The following is a 21,096-nucleotide window of genomic DNA, read 5'->3' on the forward strand; positions in this document are numbered from 1 at the left end:
CCGACCACAAGAGTTTACAACACATATTCGATCAGAAGGAGCTCAACATGCGACAACGACGGTGGGTCGAACTACTCAATGACTACGAATGCGATATTCGTTATCATTCAAGTAAAGCCAACGTAGTAGCAGATGCCCTCAGTCGGAAAGAATATTCCGGTCGAAGAGTCAAGTCACTGACAATGACTATCCATTCACACTTGTCTAAGCAAATTCAGGCGGCCCAGCTTGAAGCCATGAAACCTGAAAACTTGACGAGTGAATCCCTTAGAGTAATGGATAAAAATTTAGAAGCCAAGGGTGGCGGAGCCTTATATTTCATGAACCGGATCTGGACACCGAAGAACGGTGGTTTACGAGACTTGGTCATGACCGAGGCGTACAACACTCGGTATTCCGTCCACCCAGGTTTAGATAAGATGTATCTGGATCTTAAAAAGCTATACTGGTGGCCTAATATGAAAGCAGAGATTGCTACCTTCATAAGTAAATGCCTTACTTGAGCAAAGGTCAAGGTCGAGTACCAGAAGCCATCTGGTTTACTACAACAACCAGAGATTCCAGAATGGAAGTGGGAGCGGATCACTATGGATTTCATAACCAAGTTGCCCAAGACAACGGGTGGACTTGATACCATATGGGTCATCGTCGATAGATTGACCAAGTCTGCACACTTCCTGCCTATCAAAGAAACTGACAAGATGGAGAAGCTTACGAGAACATACATTAGGGAAATCGTACGACTACATGGTGTACCTATATCCATTATCTCCTATAGAGATAGTAGGTTCACCTCAAGATTCTGGCAATCGCTACAACATTCCCTGGGAACAAGGCTGGACATGAGCACAGCCTACCATCCACAGACCGACGGACAAAGTGAGAGGACCATCCAAACACTGGAAGATATTTTGAGAGCCTATGTGATTTACTTTGGAAAGGCATGGGATACTTATTTACCCCTTGTCGAATTTTCCTACAATAACAGTTATCACACGAGCATCAAGGCTGCTCCATTTTAAGCCCTCTATGGCGGAAAGTACAGATCCCCTCTGTGTTGGGCTGAAGTGGGTGATACCCAATTAGCTAGGGGGCATGTTTCTGACAGTACTCTCACAGGCCCGGAAATCATTCGGGAAACGATAGAGAAGATCGTTCAGATCCGTGAACGATTGAAAGCATCTAGAGACCGACAGAAAAGCTACGCTGACAAATGAAGGAAACCTTTCGAATTCCATGTGGGAGACCGAGTCCTTCTTAAAGTCTCACCTTGGAAGGGCTTAATACGTTTCGGTAAGCGTGGGAAGCTTAATCCGAGGTACATAGGGCCTATCAAGATTCTCGCAAGAATCGGCCATGTAGCTTACAAACTCAATCTACCCGACGAACTTCGTAACATACATTCTACATTCCACGTCTCTAACTTGAAAAAGTGTCTGTCCGACGAGACTCTTGTAATCCCACTCGACGAGATCGAGATCAACGAGAGCCTCAACTTCGTGGAAGAGCCAGTAGAGATCATGGACCGTAAGGTCAAGCAGATGAAGCAAAGCCATATCCCGATTGTGAAGGTTCGCTAGAACGCCAAGCGAGGACCGGAATTCAATTGGGAGCGTGTGGATCAGAGGAAACAAAAATATATGTGCCTTTTTACTTAGTTTTTTGTAACTACTTATTTGCATAAATTTTAATTTCGGGACGAAACTCCTTCTAAGGAGGGGATGATGTGAAAACCCGAAATTTCCATTCTGTACGAACATTATCAGGTCAATAGAATTTAGATCTGTTACAGTAAATGTTCAGACTTTTCCGAATAAGTTTGAGTATTTCAGGGTTTACAATTAAGGAGATATTAGGAGAGTGGATGCACATGGGTTTGTGAAACTCGGGTATTTCAAAACTTTATGATATTAAAGTTCATTTCTTGAATAATAATATTTTCTGCCAAAAATCCCAGGACTATATATATGATTCTTAACCAAATTATTTCATTAGTTACATTTCCAACTAGAGAAAAGCCATTTTCTCTCTCACGGATCTTCGGGTTTTCATCCCAAATCGTGAGTACCTCTCTCTAGTTGTATTATATGGCTTATAATGTGTTCAATAACATAGATTTCATAGCAAAACTGCAAGATTCGAGAGTTTACCGCCCAAGAACACCTTGGCGAGTAAACTCTTTTATAAGGGTAAAACGATGCCTAGTCCCTTCCCCTTGTTAAGTAACTACCTTAGACTTGTATGTAGGTGTATTTAAGACTAGAAATCATCCATGAACACCAAGATTTAGGTGATCATGTCCCAAGAAGTTCTTGGACCATGAACTCCAAACTCAAGGGCCAAAAGTGTGCCTAAGGCCTTCATTAGCCTTAGATAGTTGTCTAGAACCTATCCTAGATGAGCATGGGACTTGAAAACATAAAAATACCCCTTTCCATATGAGTTTACGACAGTAAACTCAAAAGGAAATGTCCTTGGGGCCGTAAACTCCTAAAAGGAGTGTCTTAATGCCCTAAACTCTTCCAAGGATTAAACCACCAAGTAGAATTGCTTCTAGGAATCATGTAACACTTCAAAACACAAAACCTCTTTAAGCTTAGGAGCTTACGGCCGTAAACTCAAGGGTTTACGACCGTAAAATCCTTGTGTGCGTTTTATTGAAGAGTAAACTCATGTATAGGGTCCGTTGGAACCCTATACCCATTAGCCTTGTCCCACAACAACTTAGATGCAACCCTTAGGACTTATAACACTTATACAAAGTGTTTTCATGTTCTAGAGTGTCCCAACTTAATTTATTAGTTATAATTTGGCTAATTAGTTATATATATGTTCATTATATGATAACTAGGCTCGTGCGTGTGTACAAGTCTCCATTTGCCACCTAGCACCGTATCCGACACTTCAATCCAATCCACTCACTGCAAGTGAGTTCATACCCCTTTAACTAACCTTTTAAATACTTATAAATGTTTTAAATGCTTTAATGGGGGGAATACAAGTTGAATACTTATAGTTATTACATCAATCACATGTGATTAATAACTACAAAACCAATGATTTTATTACTGTTCAAACTGTTTTACTTCAAACTGCTTTAGAGAACTCTTTTACTTATCAATTACTTTTACTTAAACTCTTTTATACTTATTATAAATTGCATGCCCATATATGTATAATTATATAAGCAATGTTTAAAAGGCTTAGGAAGGCCGCCCGCCCTATTTCCTTTTCGCGCTTGAGATGTCGTCTAGTGGGGTATCGGGTATCCGTCCGAAGGTCGTTTAACTATTAATTATATATCATGTGTACATATATAGTCATAAAAGTTCTTCCATATTCATGCGTACTAGTTACATCATTAGTAAGTTACCATCGGGGTAGCACAGGATAATACTTATACTATTGCTAGATCAATGAGTCAGTTCATTCATGAGTCAATACTTATTACTATGAGAACATATACATTACATTACTATGAGAACATATACAACTATACTAGAAGGAGAACATATACAACTATACTAGAAGAAGAACATATACAACTATAATAGAAAGAGAACATATACAACGATACTAGAACAAGTAACAATACATTACATATACATGAATACGTTAACATAATTGTGATCCACTGTATCGGAGCATGCCTTCAATGTCATGGCCCGAGTTGTAGCCAGAGTCTCTTGGAGGGAGAGCGTGAGTCTACGTATAGATCTATACTGGATTGACTATGCTACACCTTGTTGCTAGCTACAGCCGGACCTGCAGGTCTGCAGGTGCCAAACATCATACCTTTTTACGACCTACATTATCGTGTTACCTAGGTATAGTCGTACACTCTGTGTACGGCCACACAATCTGTGTCCGGTCGCACACTTCGTGTACGGTTGAACTTCGGTGTATGGTTGTACACTCCCAATTGCCATTAAAAAAATTGAGATTAAGTGTGTGAATGTTTAATATAGCTTATTAATGGGATATACTTAATGATCATTGATAAAAAAAATTTATTTTTAGTTCAGCATGTCAGGGCTTCAGTTGTCAAAGGTTCACAACTTGGCCATTTTCCGTGATGATCCTCCAGCGGCTCACTCAGAATTTCAATTTATAGTCAATAGATTAAGAAGATGTTGCTTGTTGAGTGCTTTCACCACATGCCCAGTCATTTACCAACGATTGATTAAAGACCTCTGGAACAACGCGGCTGTGAAGAAGGATAAACAGGGAGCAAAGTATCTTGAAGCTTCTATACAAGAAAAGAAAGTGTTAGTTACTGAAGATATCATTCGAGAAGCTCTACAAATCGGTGATAAGCATGAATTTCCGAAGGAAATTAAACTTGAACGGAAACATGAAGTTCTAGATCAAATGGTTTATGAAGGAACTTTTCCACCCACTCAAAAGAAGTTGTTGTTGTCGAGTTGGAAATATCTGGCTCATGCATTCATGAGCTGCATCTCAGGTCGAAAATCAGGTGCGAATGAAATATCTTTGGTCAACACTAGTGCTATTGTTGCTTTGGCCTCTAGAGTAGACTTCAACTTCTCAAAATTTATCTTGCATGAGATGATTTTGAATATTGAAGGAAACAAAAGGGACAAGTTCCTCATGTATCCAAGATTCATTCAGTTGATCCTAAATGTCAAGCATCCTGAGATTGAAAGAGGAAGAGAGACCCTTGACATTAAATATGTTGGCTCAAGCGCTTTTGGATTAATGAAATAGAACCGATCGGGAAAGGTTAACTTTGTAGAAATATATCCACTGATCAAATTTGGAATATTTGCTGAAGAGAGTGATCAATCTGAATCTGATAGCCTTTCTTGTCCTACGGAAACTGATGATGTAATTATCTTTGCTTCTGAACATAAAACCGAGGAAAGTCGTGTCTCTCATGTGGCAATTGTGGCAGAAGATCATGACCGGCTACAGAATGTGGAAGTTGAGAGTGATTTTGATCAAGAGGGAGATAATTGAGAGAATGATGGAAATGATGATTTTCTCCATGATATGGATTTCACAGGCATCAACAATGTAGACCTTCCCCTGAACTTCGATTTTGAAGAAGAAGGTGAAGTTGACACAGGTCTGGATTTCACTGACAGGTTCTTTGATAAAGTCGATGAAGTTGCTCAATCTGAAATTGAGACTAGGGTTGCTAAGGAGACTCTTGAAACTATGCCTTCTTTATCTAAATCAATGGAAAATACTTCATGCCAACAGGATGCAGCATCAGGGATTCCTCCCCTTGATTCCGCTATTCCAACATCAACACCATCTTCAAGTAACCCGACACAAACACAGACCTCTCTACCTCCTGTAAAAAGAAGGCGTCTAAATTCGAGTCAGGGAGTGTCCATTCAAAGCTAAACACCACCAGTTTCAACTACAGTCACCACCACAAATGTTACTACACCACCACTACAAACTGAATAAGTTCCAAGCACCGTGTTTGAGACAAGCAGATCGTCTGATGTTCCAGAATACTCCCCCACAAGGCCTTTGCGAGTTGAAGCTTCTATCAGACTAGCAAAACACTTGGCTTAGCATAGCCCAGAACCTTCCTCCCGTGGAAAGGGAATATCTTTCAAGGAAAGTCGCTCATGGGATGATAAGACTTTGGTGTTTCAACTTCAAGAAGAAATTGGTATTCTGAAACAACAGAACATTGAAAAGGACATCTTGCTTGATCAACACGGTGACTATATCGCTGAGCTTCAAGCAGAAAATGCTTTAAAGTCAAAACGGATTACAGATCTGCAAACCAATCTTGGATCTTTAATTGCCTGTTATTTTGAGTTAAAGAATAAAATGTTTGAAGCTTTTGGTGATAAGCTCCAGTCACTATTTCAACAGCCTCATAATGTTCAAGATCCTCCCATGGCTCCCACCCAGCCTATAGAAAACGACTTTCCTGTTGATCCACCTCCTCCAAGAACAACAACCGATGTAGATCGTTTTGACAAAGACCTGACAATGCAAGATCACGGATCACGATCAAACACGGAAAAAGGACCGTCACTGCTAAGAAGAATGAAAGATTACTTTTCATTAAGAGCTTGAACGAAAATCGCAAAGCAAATGATCCTATATTGACAGTGACGGGTCTTAAAAAGAGAAATTTTGGCGATGAGTGTGGTGATCGCTCAAGGATCAAAATGTGGGCCTTAGATCATGAGGTAAACATGTGGGTTGTCAAGAGAAATTCTGGAATTCCTGAATACTACCAGAACATCCATGATTTCAGCTCCTGGACGAAAGTTGATCTTGCTGAACTCTCAAGGGGCCCATTTCACAATCCATCACAACATCCTAGTGCAACTAACTTCAAACGGTTTCTAGACCGGCAGGTCAGGGAAACTTCCCAAAAATAAAAACTGCAAAAGCCATGTTTAGAAAAGATAAAGCTATTATTGATCCTAAATCTGGTGAACCAATGAAGATAATAATGTGGCCAACGACAAAACAATTGAAAGAAATTCCTATCCCACAACACTTTCATGAGGGATATATTATTAACATTGAATTTTGGGCCTATGATGATGAAACTACAATCTCTGCCATCAAGTTCAAAAATAGGGAAGAGGTTCTGAGGCTTATTAGTGCTAAGGATCTCCTCAAAGTTAGAGAAAGAGACATTCATACCCTGGCTCGTCACCAAATCATATGCAGAAAGGAGGTCATGGAGGCTGCTACTAAGGAGTTCACAGGAATGGTCGCCACGATCATTAATGGAAGGCTATGGATGGCATCCATGGAAAAATCCGATTTGAAGCTGTTCGAGAATCTGGAAGAGTGAAGACCAAGTCTATGCTAGCTGCAAAGCAAGGGGGCGATTGATAGGCTATAATTTAGTGGTTTGGGATAGGCATTCTCATCTATAGGTCTTGGTAAGGTGTTAGAGTGTATTTTGGTGGTTGTAGTATGTTGATGGGTGTATACAGCCGCATATGTGTGTACGGCCGTACACTTGTGTGCTGCTATGTGTGGTATAAATAGCATGTGTCTGTGTCAGTTAGTTGGTGACATAACTGTGTGTTTTCCGAGGTGTACCTGACATTTATGTGTTATAGATATTTGCATGCTTGGTTTAATTCTTCTTCTACTCCTTCTATACTCTTTTTGAACTTGCATTTCAATTGATCGCTTTGGATCTAATATTTTGGGACTTAGAATCATCTTACTGGTCTCCAACAAAAGTTAAAGATAAATTTAAAGAAGCATTTAGTAATGGAAGTTATGTGAATGTTGAATTCATACAAAAACATGAAGAATTTGTTGATGATCGAAAAGTTAAAGATTCAGAAACAGAAACAAGTTTATAGTTTTTTCATTCTTATTAAATATTAAATTTTTATAATCTTATTTAATTGTTCTTTTAATACTTTAATATAATTAACAATTCCTTTTCATATTTCTAGATGAAGAAAACATTAATCTTGCTAATGTAATGAGAAGAAGAATGCAAAAGAAAAAGCTGAAAGAGAATGAAGAAAACATATCTCTTGTTGTTATGAGGAAAAAGATGGATAAGAAAAATATAAACAATAATATTCCTTTGAAAAAAGGAGAATATAAATGATAATGAAGTGAGAGATGATGGTAAGTTTTATTTCTTTAATAATTTTTGTATACTTTTTTAATATCTAATTTGAAATTTCAATGTAAGTGATTTTGATAAATTTTATAATGTCGATGAAGTTTGGATGGATAACTATCATTCTATTATTCAATTTTATATTATTCTTGATTGTTGAAAGTCTTTAGAGGTATATATGTGTATGCATCATGGTTTTGAAACATAAGTTGTTTGGTTTATGTTTTTAAATCATTTTTTTAAATTAATATTAATTTTTAGGATTTTAAGGAGAAAGTAGATTTTTTTTAAAGTTATGGTTATTTGAATCCTACGATTCATGATTGGATCAATCGTGCTTGGAATCAGTTCCCAGACAACAAAGACATTTTAAAATATGCTAATAAATGTGATGTCGAATTTAACTAAGTTCATCACAATCTTATGTTATTTTGTTGTCCAGAAGTAAATCAACATGTTGAAGTTTCTAAGAAGTTGACAAATGTTGAAAAAAATGAAGATGTTCAAGTTTATGAGGAATTAAGAGATGTTCAACTTGATCAATTTTCGTTGATACAATTTTTGGATCAGCCTAGGGTTTAGGAACAATTGGATGTGTTAATGAAAACTAATGAAGATGTGGAAGATCATAGTATTGAGCCAAACAAAATGTCGAGTCATCTAATTGTTTCAAATTAGTTTAATAAAGTTTATGCTATTATTCCAAACCCTTTAGGAAAGTCTTCTCTTGTTTGTTCAAATCATCCTTTGGTTATTGTTAAAGCTTCTATAAGCAATGTAGTTCAAGTTGCTGGATTAAAAAATGTGGATGTAGTTGAAAACTTGATTAAAGGGAACTTGTTGGATCCAAACATTGGTTTAGATACAGGTTTTATAAATCCACATGAGCTAATACCTCTTGATAGTTTTGCAGAGAAGATTAAGGAATCAATCAATTTTTTCTTCAATACCAATACAGTCTTATAACATCATTCATGAGCCAACTAGACCAATAAGAGATATAAAACCTGCTCCAACACTTTGTTCGCATTATCATAGAAAAAAATTGATACAAGTGAATGTGTTTAACGTTTGGAAGAAAGGGTTGTAGATTCTCTCTTTTTGGATACTCGTAATCCTAGGTATGTCTTTATTGATGCTTTTTTAAATATTTTTTAGTAGATTTTTTTTATAATTTTAATGTTTTAAGGAAAAAAGTTTATGACTCTGACAATAGATTTGTTAGTATAAGATCTATGATGGATTCTCTCATATCGGGTTATAGGACTGAGAAGGGTGTTATTGATTTATAGTTTTCTTTTCTGAATGACCTTGAAAATTTTAAAGGTCACAGTTATGCTTCAAAGTTTTTCGTGTCATGTTAACTAAATTTTCAATCTTATGAAAAACATATAAATCATATTTTGTATCAATTTTTTTTGCATCAAAAGTATAAATATATAAAGAGTCAAAAATAATTTACCATTTAGAACATATCGTTTATTTAAACCATTAAACATTCTTATTAAAAGTTTTGACGTATAAAGTGATGAACCAAAATTGTTTATTTTTGTGAACCAAATTTTAAATCTTATTAAAAACTTATAAATCATATTTGGATAAAAAAAAATTTCATCAAAAATATAAATATATAAAGAGTCAAAAAGAACTTACCATTTAGAAGACATTTTATTTAAACCACCAATAATCTTATTAAAAGCATTGATGCATAAAGTAATGAATCAAAGTTATTTATTTTTGTGAACCAAATTTCAAATCTTATTAAAATCTTATAAATCATATTTTTGATCAAAAATTTTGCATAAAAAATAGAAATATAAAAAGAATCAAAAATAAATTACCATTTAGAACACCATTTTATTTAAACAATCAAACAATCTTATTAACTACTTATAACTCATATTTGCATCAAAAATCAAAATATTTAATGTTTCAAAAAGAACTTGTTATTTAGAAGGTAATTTTATTTAAACATCAAATAAATTTATTAATGAGTATATTGTTCTTTTGTTACAACTATATTAAACGAATTTAAAATTTATCAAGTAATAGATGCCGATTCTTCCTTTTGAATTTTATGAAAATTACGTCTATCATGTTTTTCACTTGTACCGTATTTTATTTATTTACCACATTTTTGGCATTTTCTTCCATCATTCATTGATTTTTCAATAGGTATCTCATTATTCCCCTTCATGCTTTTCTTCGATCTTCCACCACCTTTGTTATTCACTAAAGTAGAGGCAATATATTTATTTTCTCTTTTTGTGCCACACCCATTAAAATCTCAATAGCTTCTTTGTTCTTCATTGGTTTTGTATTTTTTTTGTTTCTTTGACAGCGTTTGTCATCTTCTCATTCATTCCAACTCTGAACAAAATCAATTTGTCAAAATCATTCACCAGCCTATCGATGCAGAACAACTTTGCGAATTGTATTTCGCATATAACAGACTGAATTTCTTCTTTCTTTTCGCTTGTATGGAAATTTTTTAGATTATAAGTATGTGTGTATCGTGGTACCACATATTTTCTCCATCTCTTCGAGAAATATGTTTTTGGATAACTTTCCACACTTTCCATTATTAAAATATATAAACAGTGTCAACATAAAATTCCCGTCAATTCAAATCTTAAGCAACAACAAAAATGTTTTTTATCCGATTTAAAAATTTTAACCTATAAAAAAAATAGTAAATATTCAATTTATGTTAATTTAATAAGAGTAATATAATTGTAGTTTATAATGTACCTCAAATTAACCATGATGTTTTGGATGTTTATCTATATCTTTTATAGTAAATCTTTTCAATTCTTCTGATTCTTCTAACCTTATTGACATGAAATTAACCATTGATGCAAGAATATCTGATTGAATATCACAGAAAACACTTCTTGAATTAAGCTATGTCAATTTCAATATTTAATACATTTTCAAAATTTTGTTTGTGTATCTTGAATCATGATCACTTTTTCTCTGAACGCATTGTTGTACTTCTAATGCAGTATCCAAATGAGTTGAAAATTTAATCAAATGTAAATTAGAGTTAAAGAGTAGCCAATAAAAATAATTTCCAGCTTCTGATCTTGATATAGTCCTCATCAATCCAGAAAAGGAGCATTCTTTCACTTAAGTGGGAATCCAAATATCTCTCATTTTGTACATCTCGTCCAAGCACTTGTTTTCATTTAAGTGAAACTCATCCATTATATTTTTCCATGTTGATTCAAAATCTTCTTTTAGTATTTTTTTCATTCTAAATGAAATCATTCATCCGTTTCAAAACATCTGTTTTTTCCATGTGACTTCCCGACTATATATATATATATATATATATATATATATATATATATATATATATATATATATAACACCATGTTTCCAGGTATTTATATTTTTAACCTTGTTATGTTAACTTTTAGCACTTTGGTCCAAACACCAAGCGCTTGGAATGGAACGTTAGGTGTTCAAACGCTAGGAGTTTTATGATGGACACCAGGCATTTTCATGCAGAGACCAAACCCTAATCTTTATGGCTTTCACCCTATTTAAAGAACATTTTGGCCTCAAAACCCTTCACCACCCCAGCCTCCATCCTAATTTCAAAAACACTAAGTGTGTATGAGAGTTTGAAGCCTTGGTTCATCTTTTTGGTATCATTTTAGTGTTCTTAATAGAGAAGGAGGATCTTTGGAGTGTTGGTGTTGCACTCAAGCTTGTGAATCTGGACTCTTGATATCTTGGAGCATCATTTTGTGGTATAAAGTTATGAACTTGATCATCAAATCTCTAGATCTTGTTTATGTTAGAAGTTTATGCTTATTAAACCCATTTTCTTGGTCGTTTTGGGTACGAACTACCTTAGACTAAAGGAGTTGACCTTTTGGACGTTTTAGGGTTGATTAGGTGATAAAAGTGTGATCTTGGACCTTCCTTTCACTCCATACAAGTTTCGAAGTGTCTTAATGCGTTAAGGAGTTAGAGTTTTAGCTTTTGGGCTCATTGTAACCATGCATGTCCATAAAGTTTGCAACTTTATGCTTTTAGACGTTCCATTATAATTGGATATGAAGTTTGGACTTGATATCTTAAGCCATTAAGTCATTGGTTTGAAAGTTGGTGAACAACGAGTAAACTCTAGGCGTTTGCATGTGAGCGTACAACGTTGGGACGCTAGGCATTTTCATGTGAACGCTTAACATTAGGATGCTAGACGTCGAAGGGAGGAACGCCAAGCATTCTGTGCAGTATGCCCAACGGGTCGATTTTGGTCCATGGGTCGTTAAGGGTTTTGGGCTTTGGACTAGCATGTTGGGCTTTTTTGGATTTTAAGCCCATGATGGGTCCGAGTCCAATTTGAAAGATTGGACTTTAGGATTTGGGCCCTTGTAAGGTTGAGTTGGGTCTTTGTTTTGGGTAATGTTAGATAAAGGGTAAATTGGTGTTTTACCTTAGTTTAGACTCTTAGATATAGGTTAGAAGCCAATTATTAATTGGATGTGTTTTATGATGAAAATGTGTGGATTTGTCGGACCAGCAGACAGAGATATATCTTGGTCATTCAGTAGTTTGAGGTGAGTTTCCTCATTGTATTTAGTGGTTCCAAGGCACCAATATCGACCCATAGTTTATTATGTTAGGATGCTAGATGGCTACGTGACCCTTGCATATGTATGTGCTAGTACGCTTACTGGGTAGGGCCCGATGGTTATTTTGTATGTTGTTACTTGTTTTACTTGTATGTCTGTATGTTGGGCAGGGCCCATTATGCGAGTTAGGGTGAGGCCCATTACACTCAGTGGTCGAAGCCCATTATGCGAGTTAGGGTTGCGCCTGTTATACAAAGTGGGTGGGGCACGTTATGAGAGTTAGAGAGAGACCCGTTATATTCAGTGGGCGGGGCCCGTTATAAGAGTTAGGACGAGGCCCATTCGACTCATCGGGGGGGGGGGGGGGGGGGCATTATATGCTTGATATCTATGGTATGTGGTATTTTGGGGAACTAAGTAAGCTTTCTGCTTATGGTTTTCAGTTTGTGTTTTAGGTACTAGTGCAATGGGGAAGAGCTTGGGGTGATTGCAGTGCATACACTATTTTGTTTCACATTCTTATTGTTACTCGGATGTTTTATGATCGAGATGATACATTTTATTTTCCATGATTGATGATGATGTTTGGATAACAATTTTTTTAATTTAAACATCAAAAATTTTGGTCTATATTTTTGGGACGTTACAAGTTGGTATCAGAGCCTTAGTTTGAGAGATTCGAGCATACTCTCTGGTGTGTATGAACTCAAACCGAGGTTTTGGTGGAAATTTTCAAAAAGGAATAGTGTTTTATAAAATGGTTTTCTATTAAAAGAAAAGGGTGTGGTGCATGAAATCGACCAGGCTCAAGTAAGTTTTCCTAAAATAACTATGCATGTTATATGATATGATTTGATTTGTGAATTTGTGAATCGCATGCTAGTTAGGGGTAAGGATTTGCTATGTATTGTATAATATAATGCTTGGAGAGATGCCTTTGTATGCCTAATGTATGAGCTTATAGACTTACGTGCTAGTACTGATTAGTCAGTACTAGGATGGCTTGATTAGGTTATGCTTGATTCTGATTACTCAATGCTCGACTGGTGCTTACTTTGTGCTTTTTAGGAGTTTTCACTAACGTCAGCTAACTGGTAAGCGAATATGTTAAGTTACATATTACGGAGACTAAATAATTCCAGAAGGTTAAGTTTTAACTCTATTGCGCAGATCTTGTTTGAGTCCAACCATTGTAGTGTGAGACCTCACATTTGAAGAATTATTTAGTTTTAGTGGTATGTAATTGTATTCATGAGCTAGTTAGAGGCATTTGGTGGGAGTTCCTTCTGCATTTGATGGCGGAGATGTTGGATTAATGTCTAAGTCCATAACTATATTTGGTATGTACTTGACCCGACCCGGCATGGTCCATTTGGGTTGCACTTCAGCGGCACAGTTTATATGGATAGTATTTTGAGAATAGTATATTTATGATTTATATTAATATATTATAAGTTCTAATATATTAATATAATCATATTATTTAATTAGTACTGATCAAGAATTAATTTATAATTAATTAAGTCATCAAAATGAACTAATTAAATATGGACTCTTAGATATATATGTGTAGTGGGCAAAGTTCATTTAGGTTGGGCTAAGTCTTCATGGATAGTCCATGGAGCTTTAACCCATGGATCCTAGGAAATTAAAGGTCATGGGTATTAGGGTTTAACCCTAATCCTCCACACTATATAAAGATGTCCTTGGTTGGTGAAATGGGCACTAGTGTGGGTACACTAAGAGGGCTAGCCAATTTCACTAGAGAGAACCAAGTATCCATATTCTCTAAAGTATTCCAAGGTGTTTTGGTGATTTTTGATTCCATTTGAGGCTTCCACACTACTGGGGCTAAGCTCTTAAAGCTTGAAGACATCAAGCTACAATAAAAGGTATGTCATCTAACTAGTCTTTGTAGTATAGTTACCTCATAGTATGCTAGTTAGGATTAAAGCCTTGGAAAGTTCTTATTTGCATGTATAATAGAGAAAAAATAGATCCAAGGTTTATAGGGTTGCATGTACACCATAGGAGTGTTAGAATGCTCAAAACCCAAAAGTGGTATCAGAGCCATGGGTTGTTTTCTGTTATATTGATGCAAATGTTTTATTTTCAAAGTTGAAAAAAAAGGAAAAAAAAAACATGACGTTTGTCAAATTTTAAGATAATTACTTTTTTGTGAAAAACTAATTATTTGTAAATTTTGAATCATTTTCTATATGAGTTGAATTAGGTCAAAATTACTAAAGGATAAAATGATATGATTATTTTATTAGTTTTAAAAGTTTGATCTAAAGAGTTTTTTGAAACTTCCATAAGTTATGGATATGAAAAGGTTTAAAAAAATTGATTCAAAGTTTATATGGAGTTACAAAATTTGGTGTTAATGTTTTAAAGAATTCCATACCTTATTCTTAAGTTATGGAACATGAAAAGTTTCATCATAAAACAAACATTTAACTCCATAAGTTATGGATTACCAAAAGTTTTATGTTTCCTTGTTTTATGAGTTATTTTTTAGATTAATGAAAAATATATGCTAGATGTTTTCAATCCAAATTAATCTAAAAGTTGTTCATAAAATGTGTTTTTGTAACTTGTCCTCAAGTTATATGAAAAGTCACATTTATGAATCTTAAAAACTCATAAAATGCCTTAGGTTATCAAAAAAATCAAGAGTCTTTTCTTATAAATAGTTTTTATGGCTCCATAACTTATCCTCAAGTTATGGATGTCTAAGAGTCTCTTCATTAAAAGTTTTAATACTTTAATTAAAACTCATAAGTTATGAAAATCCAAGAGTTTTGAATAGTTTCAAAACTTGCCCTCAAGTTTTGGAATTTGAAAAGTTTTCTTTTATGAATACTATAATATTTATATATATGTATAAAAGTAAAGTCAGTCTTACCATTAGTAGGCCTCATTCACGAAGCCAATCTATAAGGGGGGTATAAGGTTACTGCCTATAAAATGGCAGTTTAATGGGTGTCCACTCTCACCCACCGCTTCCTTGACTGGTGGAGGGTCGTTAGCCGAACGGGTTTGACAGGACTATAATTCTCCCTTCATTAAAAGTATTAATGATAAATACTAAGTAACTAAACTCTTAATAATACCCAATCTTAGTTACTTAGGAAAATGTGAATAAGGTGCTAATCCATGAAATTACACTTTGCACTTTGTTTAAGTCGGTTAGTGGAGCATGTGTGGTTAACCGGCACACTAACTCGTATTTAACAAGGTAGGCAAACGGTAACTTAATGCTTATCATAGTATCGATGGAGCGTGTGTGGTTAACCGGCACATCGATTGAGGGGTAAGCACTTAAGGGTACCAAGTAATTTGCATGGTTACTTCACACCATGTTTTGTGATCCTCGGCATCCCAGTCACAAAACCAGAAGGGCACACTCGAGATTGAAACATGCCATTGAAAGTTCAATGAATCTCAAAGATCTAGGAATTTCAAATCCAATTAAAACCTAATTAATTATTTCATTTTTTCATGGTGGAAATTGTTGAATCGTCATTCACCTACCTTCAAATATTCTATAGCTTGGATTATGGCATCCCTCTTCCAAGTTATAAAATAGTTTGTTGGGTCCTAGCCTTAATATTTCATATTGGGTGTTATATTAAGGACTTCAAATCAACTATCTTAAATATCTCCAAAAAGATGTCTAGTTCAGACATCTATGATCTTCCCAAATATCTTGGAACTTCACTTCCTCCACCTCCTCCAATTATTCTCCCTAACCCACAAGTTCAAGGTCACTCAAGCCCTATTGGCAAGGCAAGGTCTAGGTGTGATCACATCTTGGAGATGAAGTCACATATTGCAAAGCCGGGAGAGTTGGGTGTCAAAGTCTTGATAAAGTTAGTGGTTCAATCACTTTCTAAGACACATAGTGAGTTCCTTTGGGACTCCTATGAGATAGACTATGACAAGACCCTTAATGATCTTATCTATTTGCTTGGTTCTACTAAATCAGAAATGATTTAGTGTACTTGTAAATCAAATTTGATTAGGAGATCAACTTCCCAAAACTTTATGGACAGGGACAATAGTGACACAGGAAATACAGAAATGCATTCTCTTCCCAATGGAAAGGGATTGGCCATAGTCAACTTGGTTGACCAAATGGTAAAGAGAAAGGTTAAGTCTGAGATAGTCCCATGTACTATTACCTAAGGATCCATATATTTCTATTGCCAAAGGAAGGGGATTTGGTTATGAAGCTGCCAAACTTACCTAAGGATGATAAAGTCAATAAGTTTGACTTTATTTCAGGTAAAGTCCATGGTCTAACTCTATTAAGTTCCTACTTGGAGATTCTTATTACATGATGTGGCTGGTTCACATGTTGACGTTTTAAGAATCAATGAAAAGTAAAGAAACTTAAAGGAAGTATATGTTGATTCTGATCGCGAATATGGATTTCGATCGCATGGTTCGGTGATCAGAATTTTGAGCACGTGCTTAAGAGTTATGATAGATTTCTTAGGAATAGATGACAACAAGTTTTCATATACATCTGCATTGTATGGATTAGTTTTTCCGCAAAGTTTTAAAATAAAAGAAAAGGTTTTAATTTTATTTATTTTAAAAAAAATATCCTTACAATGGCATTTGGGAAAAAAGATGTTGTTTATATGATTCCATTGATAGCAATATTGGAAATATGAATTTAAGTCTTTCATTTGTGGTAGTGTCTAAATTTACCAAATAAGGAAAGATTCTCATCACCCAAGTTTCAGTTGGATATAAACTTGGAATCATGCAAGTTGTATAGTATGATGAATGAGAACTTTCGAGCATTGTAAAATTAAGACTAACTGCTTGTTCACATGGATGTGTGAGTCAAGAGAAGGACTAAGGGATCAAGTACACTTTCTTGTGAACTTGTCAAAGTCCACCACAAAAGATAGATAAGACTATTCGTCATGATTTACTTAGGTTTAGTAATATGATTATACTTACAAGCTTAATTATAATTCTGAAGCATTGAAAATTTTTTCAATGTATGACAGAACGATTAAGAAGAATCAAATTAGGCAGAAGGATAAAAGTTTCTCAAATCTGAAAAGATGGAAGAGTCCTTTAGTATCATGTTTTAAGATCAACTTAATGATTTTGAGACCTTATCATAATTCATCCTCTAAGTACATTCTGAGAGTTAAGAAGAGGAGTTATGAATTGTTGAAGTGGTTAAATCAAGAAGATGATTCATACTTCATTCGAAAACAGTTCATAGAGTTATACTCTAAGATTGTAACTTGAGTGACATGTCTTAAAGAAGGTTTAAAACACTTGTCAAATGTAAGAGTAAAAGTTTTCTACTCTTGTACATTTGAAATTGGTAAGTTGTGATGTTTTGGATAAAACAAAGATCAACTAAGGCTAATTGTGTTAAGTGTCTGTCTTGATTAGAATCCACACACTATCTCTTGAATATTTGGCAAGAAAGTCTTATAGGTCAAGGAGACAGTGGGAGTCTAAAAGATCCTGAAAGGGTTTCAAGAAGTAACCAAGAACAAAAACATGTATTTCATCACTAGCACACAACTAGAGGTTTATAACCTATCGTGTTGACATTTTTGTACCCATTCCAGTTAAATTGCCTATACATTTGAGTTCTACATGTTCTCAATTGTTTGGATAACTACTTGGAAGCAATGGCAGGCCCTTGAGCTGCCAGGTGGCAAGAAGTTAAGATTGCACAAGTTCAATCCATATGAGTTAGGATTTGTCACTAACCTAGTCATGTGGTTATGGTTTTGACAAATTCACATGGATAGGAACGCTTACACCATAAAATCTAAGTGTCATAAGGTTTCTCTTCGATTCATGAAAATGATGGTAAGGAAACTCTTTCACTAAGTAGATTTTAAGTAGATAGCAATTGTGATATTTGCAGTTCTCAAAGGCGTTAGTGGAGCGTGCGTGGTTAACCGGCACACTAACATTGACTTATGAGAAATGGCAAAAGGTCTAAAAAATTTAGACTATGATTACGGCATCCCTTTTCATAGTTCTGAAATTGTTTAGACACACATGTGAGCTATCTAAGAGAGGTGTATGATATTGATAAAGTCTTATCAAGACAATCTAGTATCAGAAATCTGAACTTTGGTAAGAAAGTCAATAAAGTATTGATTTCTAGAAGTCCAGTTGATTTTTGGGAACATGTCGAAGCTAGTGGGAGCATAAGTCTTCTGCTATTAATCATCATGTTAGTTGGAGCATGATAAAGGTTGCAAGTTAGCAATGTTAATTATAGAAAAGAAAAGGTCTCAATTGGGAAAAGTTATTTTGCTATAATTAAGGGAGAGGAAATTATACTTCATCTCAAATCTAAAAGCTTAGATTGAGGTCTTAATCGTATTTAGTCAAGAATATATATATGAGTTTCATGTTGGAATGGGTCCACATAAGGAAATTCTATGTATGGGTTCATTATTTGCGTTCTAAAATTCGATTATGATTACGGCATCCCTTTTCATAATCTGAATTATGAGAAATTGGCAAATAGAAATGGAAATATTATAGCAAAAGACTAGTTTAGTCTTTATGTGAGACATCATGAATGGTGTCCCATATGCTTCGGATATAGGATCGATTACATGTGCTATATTCATCCTTTCTAAAATTTTCCAATTGCCTGGGGCATTAAGAAGGGAAAAGGTCTAGAGTTGGATATGACTAAAATGATTAAGCAATTGTTGAGGACAATCTAAGGTTTACCAAGGATTGGTTGCTCAAGGACAGTTGGAAGTATATTGTTGACTTTGGAATGACCATATTGACATAGTCTGAAAAGAGGCAACTCTTGTTCGGAAGTGATAGTCAAAATGGAATATGGAAATGGTTCAAAGTTAGAAAGTATTCAGTCTATAAGATTAGGAAACTTAATGCAGGAAGGATGTTTCCAAGGAGTTGATCTCCGTTGGAATACTCTGTAATGATTGTTGCGAAGTCTGGTTGAATTTGTGCATAATCATTACAAGAGGATCAATGCATATAAGTTTAGAATCTAACAAATTTCAGTAAATGACATGAATTTGGAATTCTTGCATTTACAGTAAGGGTTTGGGACTATGAAAAGATGATCATTGGAGTTATGCTCAATTGATCTATTTCACAAAGTAAAGTTCATAGAAAAACATAGTATGCATACTTTGTGTATGGCATGACTAGTGTTTAGAAAACATATTGTACATGCTTGGAGCATGGGACAACTATTGTTTTAAATTCAAGTATAAAGTTTATAAAACCGAAACAATGAATAATGAGTAATCAGTATGGTGATAAATGAAAGTGTTTATTTATATTCATAGGGTTTGATACCATATTTGATTCATTTATTCTTGTGTTTCACTTTGCATGTTTTGACTTCCAGAATAAACTAGGTTATTCCTCTGGAATGACTAAGTTATTCAAACCATCCACAGTCGGTCATATGTTTGAAGTAGATATGAATTAAGACTGTCATGGGTTGGCTTGTAGAGGTCTAAGATGTTGGACAAAGGGCTACAACACTCATGAGTGCTCATAAGTTCTGAGTATTGGATTCAACCCGCGCTCATTGGAATCACTTCATGGATTTTATCACGAGTGATCATGAGACGATAATATCTTATATTCTTCAAACCTAGAGATATGAGTTGTTACTATGAGTTGGTTGTACATTGATTGCACGAAAGCGCATTCGGTAACTCGGTGTTATAAAACGTACCTTTGTGTATGATTCAACAAGTAGTAGAACAAGCCATATGAGTCGAAGTTTATCCATTCCTTTTACCTTCGGGATAAAATCGATATCTGTGGGCCCCTCGATGATTTAATGATGATACATGTGAGTGCTTGGCCAAGCCAGGACTGATTTGATTTGTTCAATCAGTCAGTCATCATGAATCGGAAATCGGGAAACAAAAAAATGGACAAAGAGAATGATTATAATCCATGTCTCAGTCCATATGATATCTAGAATGGAGGAATATATGATCCCTTATTTAATGGACAAGTTCGTTGACAAGATCAGAGTTCGACAGCGGCTTTAAGAGCTACGATTGCTAGTTAGGTTTTGAAGTCATACTCAATAATAGTTTTAGACTTATCCAAGTGGGAGATTATTGGATTAATGTCTAAGTCCATAACTATATATGGTATGTACTGGACCCAACCCGGCATGGTTTATTTGGGTTGCACTTCACCGGCACAATTTATATGGATAGTATTTTGAGAATAGTATATTTATGATTTATATTAATATAATATAAGTTCTAATATATTAATATAATCATATTATTTAATTAGTATTGATCAAGAATTAATTTATAATTAATTAAGAATTCAAAATGAACTAATTAAATATGGACTATTAGATATATATGTGTAGTGGGCCAAGTTCATTTAGGTTGGGCTAAGTCTTCATGGATAGTCCATGGAGCTTTAACCCATGGATCCTAGGAAATGAAAGGTCATGGGTATTAGGGTTTAACCCTAATCCTACTATATAAAGATGTCCTTGGTTGGTGAAATGAGCACTAGTGTGGCTACACTAAGAGGGCTAGCCAATTTCACTAGAGAGAACCAAGTATCCATATTCTCTAAAGTCTTCCAAAGTGTTTTGGTGATTTGTGATTCCATTTGAGGCTTCCACACTATATGGGCTAAGCTCTTAAAGCTTGAAGACATCAAGCTACGCCAAAAGATATGTCATCTAACTAGTCTTTGTAGTATAGTTACCTCATAGTATGCTAGTTAGGATTAAAGCCTTGGAAAGTTCTTATTTGCATGTATAATAGAGAAAACATAGATCCAAGGTTTATAGGGTTGCATGTACACCATAGGAATGTTAGAATGCTCAAAACCCAACAGGAGACTGGTGCGATGATTACCTTAGGA

This window comes from Lactuca serriola, chromosome 9 (genome assembly GCF_051521515.1).
Source record: "Lactuca serriola cultivar US96UC23 chromosome 9, Lser_US96UC23_V15, whole genome shotgun sequence".
In the NCBI taxonomy this organism is placed as follows: Eukaryota; Viridiplantae; Streptophyta; class Magnoliopsida; order Asterales; family Asteraceae; genus Lactuca; species Lactuca serriola.